This window comes from Orycteropus afer, unplaced genomic scaffold (assembly GCF_000298275.1).
Source record: "Orycteropus afer afer isolate SDZICR_OR568_19922 unplaced genomic scaffold, OryAfe1.0 scaffold00199, whole genome shotgun sequence".
NCBI lineage: Eukaryota > Metazoa > Chordata > Mammalia > Tubulidentata > Orycteropodidae > Orycteropus > Orycteropus afer.
In genome coordinates, this window is record NW_006921786.1 from 1124824 (window position 1) to 1130852 (window position 6029).

Here is a 6029-nt window from a genome sequence, read left to right on the forward strand (position 1 = left end):
AGCACTTACTGATGAATATTAATGATTACAATCTGCAGTATGTATTACACCTCAAAATATGGAAAACAAAAATCTTCACAACTGGACCATTAAGTAGCATCATGATAAATAGAGAAAAGATTGAAGTTGTCAATGATTTCATATTTCTTGGGTCCACAATCAGTACTAATGGAAGCAGCAGTGAAGATATCAGAGGACATATTGCACTGGGCAAATCTGCTGCAAAAGAGGGGGTGGTGGTCACAGAATGTGTAAGAGTAGATGTTTGACTCCTAGAAGAGACATAAAAGGGGTAATTTGAGGAATGGGTAAAAGTTAACAATGGATGAGAGATAAAGGGCATACAGACAGGGAATTCAAAGGCATGGACCATCCATTCATCTATACTTTCAATAAATAATTATTGAGCATGTACTCTGTTCAAGGCACAATGCCAAGTGGAGGGATACAGGAATAAAGATAAGACCCCCATCCTACACTCATGAATCTTACATTTTAATAAGGGAGAAAAACATTAGTTATTTATTTATAGTTACAGTAGTGATAAGTGAAGAAAACTTGTAATAGATTAAACTAACCTAGTATGAAGGGTCAGGGAAGGTTTTCTTAAAGAAGTGAATTTTAAGATGAGACTTAGAGGAAGAGTAGGCCTTAGCTAGTCAAATTATGGAGGTGAGAGGTAAGAAAGAATCTTTATCTCTGATGTGAGAAGGCTAACAGAATATTCATGGGACTGAGAGGAGGTCTCTTATGGATTGAATGTGTCCCCCTAGAATATATGTTGAAGTCCTAATCCCTGTAGTTGTAAATAAGACCTTGTTTGGAAAGAGAGGTTTTCTTTTCATATATTAATTAAGCCATACCAGAATAGGTGGGTCCTGAGCTCTGGTAGCATAGTGGCAAAGGCACTTGACTGCTCAGCAGAAGGCTGGCGGTTCAAACCCACCAGCCACTCCTCGGAAGGAAGGTTGGGCAATCCTACTTCCGTAGTGATACTGCCTCGGAAACCCAAGGAGGGGTCGCTATGAGTCAGGCCGACTCGACGGCAAACAACAACAACAAACCTAATCCCTTCTAATAGGTGCTTTATAAAAAGAGCAGAATAGATATAGACACACACAGGGGAAGGGAAGTCATGTGAAGATTCCTTTACACGCCAAGGAATGCAAAAAAATGTCTGGGCTCCAAATAAGGAAGGACCATCCCCTAGACCCAATGCCCTGATTTGCACTTTCAGCTTCCAAAACTGTGAGGCAATAAATTCCTGTTCTTTAAAGTCACCCACTTTAAACACTGTTTGTGTTATGACAGCACTAAGTAACTAACTAAGACAAGATCAGTGCAACTGAGACAGAGAAGGGAGAGTATTGCAAGGTAAGATTTGTGAGATGGGCAAGGGCCACACCCAGGATTTTGACCTTTATGCTAAGGTAGAAGGTGAGATTTTAAACTAAAGATTAATCTGATCAGATTATTGTTTGTTTATAAAATATCTCTCTAGCTGCAGTTTAGATTTTTCTAAAACAGTGTAGACTTGAGAAGCAAGAATAGATTTGGTAGCCTGGGCAAGTAACATAGCAGTGAGGATAGACATTGATAGTCTTGAGAGATATTTGTGGTAGTTAGATGCTGTTGAGTCAGCTCCGACTCATAACGACTCTACAACAGAATGAAACTTTGTCCAGTCTTGTATCAATCTCACAATCCTTTCTATGCTTGAGCCCATCTTTGCAGCCACTGTGTCAATCCATTTCGTTGAGAGTCTTCCCCTTTTTTGCTTACCCTCTACTTCACCAAACATGATAATCTTCTCCAGAGATGTGGCACTTCTGACATGACCAAACTAGGTGAAATGAAATCTGGCCATTCTCACTTCTAAGGAGCATTCTGGCTGCATTTCTTTCAGTTGAGATTTGTTCGTTCTTCTGGCAGTCCATGACATTTTCAGTATTCTTTGCCAACACCACAATTCAAAGGCATCAGTTCTTTAGTCTTTTCTCCATTTGTTGTGATGGTGTTTATTGGTCCAGTTGCAAAGATTTTTGTTTTATTTCAACATTCTTTATGTTGAGGTGTAATCCATACTGAAGACTGTAGTCTTTGATTTTCATCAGTAAGTGCTTTAATCCATCTTCACTTTCTGCAAGCAAGATTATGTCTACCTGTATATGACAGGTTGTTAATATGTATCCAGCCACCTTCTTCTTCATGTAGTCCAGCTTCTCAGGTTATTTGTTCAGCATACAGATTGAATAAGTATGGTGAAAGAATACAACATTGACACACACCCTTCCTGATTTTAAACTATGCAGGATCCTCTCATTCTATCCGAATGCAGCCTCTTGGTCTATGTTCAGGTTCCTCATGAGCACAATTAAGTGTTCTGGAATCCTCATTCATAGCAATGTTATTTAGGATATTTAGGAATAGTAAATATTAAATAATTAGGTTATTTAGAGAGATATTTAGAAGAAGTAAAGAAAGAACTTGATGATTGGTTAGATATGGAGGAATGAAGGACAGGGAGATCTCAAGACTAGCTCCCAGACGTTTAGCTTGAGCAAGTGGGTGGGTGAGCAAGTGTTGCATCCACTGTGATGGAAAACAGTATAAGAATACAGAGAGGTCTAGAGAGAAGAGAGGAATGCCATGAATTAATTTTCACAGTGTTGAGTTTGAAGTACGTATTAGTAGAGATATCAAGTCTGGAGTTCAGAGGTGAGATCTCGACTTGATGTATAATTTTGGAATTCATAAGCATAAGGATGGTAATAGAGACTGGAGGAGTGGATGATACCAACCAGGTAGAAAATGCTAAATGAGAAGAGAAGGGCCTTGAATAGAACTTTGAAGCATACCAACATCTGAAGGATAGGCAGAGGAAGGTGAGCTGAAGGAGAAAGAAGGAAAGGCTGGAGAGACAGAGTCATGAAGAAAACCAGGGCAGGGCAGAATCTTGGAAATCAAAGGAACGTTTCCAAAATGAGGGGATAGGATGTATAATATGAAGCTGGAAGATCTTTTTCACAGATTGAAAAGTCTTCATTAGATTTAGCAGTAAAGAAGTCACTGAGGACCTTAGTGGAAAACATTTAGGTGAAGTGGAGGGGGCAAACATCAGATTTGAGTGGGTTGAGTAGGTATGTACACACAGCTTTTGGTAATTTTCTTGTAATTTTGTAGATAAATGAGGTAATAGCTGGAGAAAGAAATGGAGTCAAAGGAGTATTTAAGAAAGGGTCCAATAGAGTGGGAGAAATTGGGAATAATGTGAAAAAAAGAATACTCCTTGAATAAACTTTCCAAGAAGCATGGAAAGGATTAGATTCAGAGCCAGGAATAGATAGTGGCCCTAAATTGGAGGGGAGATCTTCCTTGTTAAAGGAGAAGGTGGTTCAGATAGAAACCTGAGACCGTACCCATCTGTTTGTTTGGTTGGTTTTCCAAGCAGATATGAAATCATCTGCTTATACTGAAGGATGAAATGGAGGTGTGAGGAGAGTAGAGATTTTAAATAGTCATTAAAGAGAGTGATTGAGGAATTTGACTAAATAAATGCAGTGCTGAGGGCCCAGTGGATTTGGTAATTGTGATGCCATTTTCTCTGAAATGTGGAGAAAGTGGATTGTTGGGTTCAATCAGATTTAGTGCCATTCCAATCAAGTGTGACAGGAGGATAAAGGAAGGCAAGGCATTGGGGAATTTTCAAGAGAATAGCTACAAAGATAGACTAAATTTTTGCTGAATTGTGAGAGAATTAAAGATAAAACTGAGGCTGATGGATAGGAAGGAAGTAGAAGGATCAGAATACTGATGGTGGCAATGGGGTTGAAAAACTGTTATATTGGGAGTAGTTCAGTAAGCAAGCTAGAAAGATTAGAAATGACATTATTTAGTGATTTTGAAGACTGGACAATTTCAGATTATGCCCATTTCCAGAATGAGAGTGTGGAAGAGGTGGAGTGGAAGAGAAGATAGTGGAAGTGTGAGTCACTGTATTGGAAGATGAATCCATGTGGACAGTGAAGTTTCCAGGAATGTGGTAAGAATTGGGTGGAGGGAGAAAACAGATGCCAAAATCATCAATGAATGAAAAGTTTGTTGTTGTTAGCTGCTGTCAAGTTGTTGTGACTCATGGGGACTCCGTGCATGACAGGACAAAATACTGCCCAGTCTTGCACCATCCCTGTGATCTGTTGTGGGTTGGACCATTGTGATCCATAGGGTTTTCATTGGTTGGTTTTTGGAAGAAGATCACCAGCCCTTTCTTCCTTGTCCATAGTAGTCTAGAGGCTCCACTGAACACTACTGAGCATCATAGCAACATGCAAACCTCCACTGACAGACAGGTGGTGGCTGTGCATGAGGTGCAGTGGCCAGGAATCAAACCCAAGTCTCTTGCAGGGAAGGGGAAGCTTCTACTAGTGAATCACCACTGCCTCCGTGAAGTCAGGAAATGACAGCAGTGAGGATGTGGAATAGCTAAATAACATGAACTTCAAAAAAGAAAGGCTTTTTAGGAGAGGATGACAAGTCAATTATCCATAAACAGTAATAGTGACCAAGGAAGCTCAGGACTAAGGAGCTCTTGAAGCATGAGAGACTAAATGGTCACCTTTTACAAGGACTTCAAGGAAAGCATTGGGATCAGGCAGAGGTAGATTTCAGTTTAAGTTACGCAGTGTGGGAAATGTTCCAAGGGACAAGATGTTTGGTTGGTTGTTGGTGTGTGCTGTTGAGTCTGACCCAACTCATAGCAACCCCTCCTTGGGTTTTCAAGGCAGTATCAGTAAGGAAGTAGACTGCCCAACCTTCCTTCTGAGGAGTGGCTGGTGGGTTTGAACTGCCAGCCTTCTGGTTAGCAGTCAAGTGCCTTAGGGAGTACGCTACCAGTGCTCCTAGGGATGAGATAGATCTTATGTTTTCGAAGAGGTTCAGTATTAAATGAAGATAGAGCTAACACTATCTACTATGATCAGGCCCTACCTTCCTTTCCTACCTCTTTGTTTCACTTCTATCCATTATAGTAATTGTTCTCTTTAAGTCAGTAACCAGATGAAATAGCAATGTAGAATTGAAGTACTGGGCTGTAACTTTTTACTGAAAATTGAGTAAAATATTAAAGACTGTTGAAAGCTGCTTTACAAATTATTTTAAAGCCCAGCTTCAGATGTAGAGTTAGAGTAATCAGTTGTATCCAATGATCCAGAGAAAATAGGTAGAGGCACATTAACAACTCAGAGAGAATCCTTCCCAGGAGCTGAGGTCCAGAGTTATATGGCTGGATAATTTAACCTACTGGATAAGGAAATTAAAGCATGGAATTTTATATTGTTCCTTTCAGATAGGAATGTTCTCATTAGACCTTTGTTTTCCTTTTAACAGACAAGATACTTACTATTTCAATATTAAAAAATGAGATAAATAGATCTAAGGCATTTCACTGCTAATCAGAAGGCTGGCGGTTCAAACACACCAGCCACTCCTTGGAAGTAAGGTTGGGCAATCTACTTCTGTAGTGATACCACCTCAGAAACCCAAGGAGGGGTCACTATGAGTTGGATCTGACTTCATGGCAGTGGGTTTGGTTTTTTGGTTTTATGCTACCATCACTAGGTGTCACCTATAATAGGAATACTGATTATAATAATGATGATGATAGTTGCCATAGCACTATAGAAAGGCACAATCTAGAAATCTAAATGTAAAATAATTTAAGTAGGGAAACTGACTTTTTCTTATGCTAACAGACCATTTAATGCCATCAAAAGTACTAGGAGAAAGCCTTATAAAAGATGCCAACTTTTCAGTGAAATAGAAGAACAAATACTGAAAATAAACTCATTCTTGGCTCCTTTTTATCATTCTATCATGATATCCAGAGAGAAAGCTCAGTAAAACAATGAAATATTAGTAGGTAGCAAAGAGCCAAAACTTTCATATTTAAAAAGGAAAACTTATAGAGCATATTTCTTTCTCAAGGGATCTTAATCCCAACTTAATAGTTCATGTAGTTATAGTGGGAATTG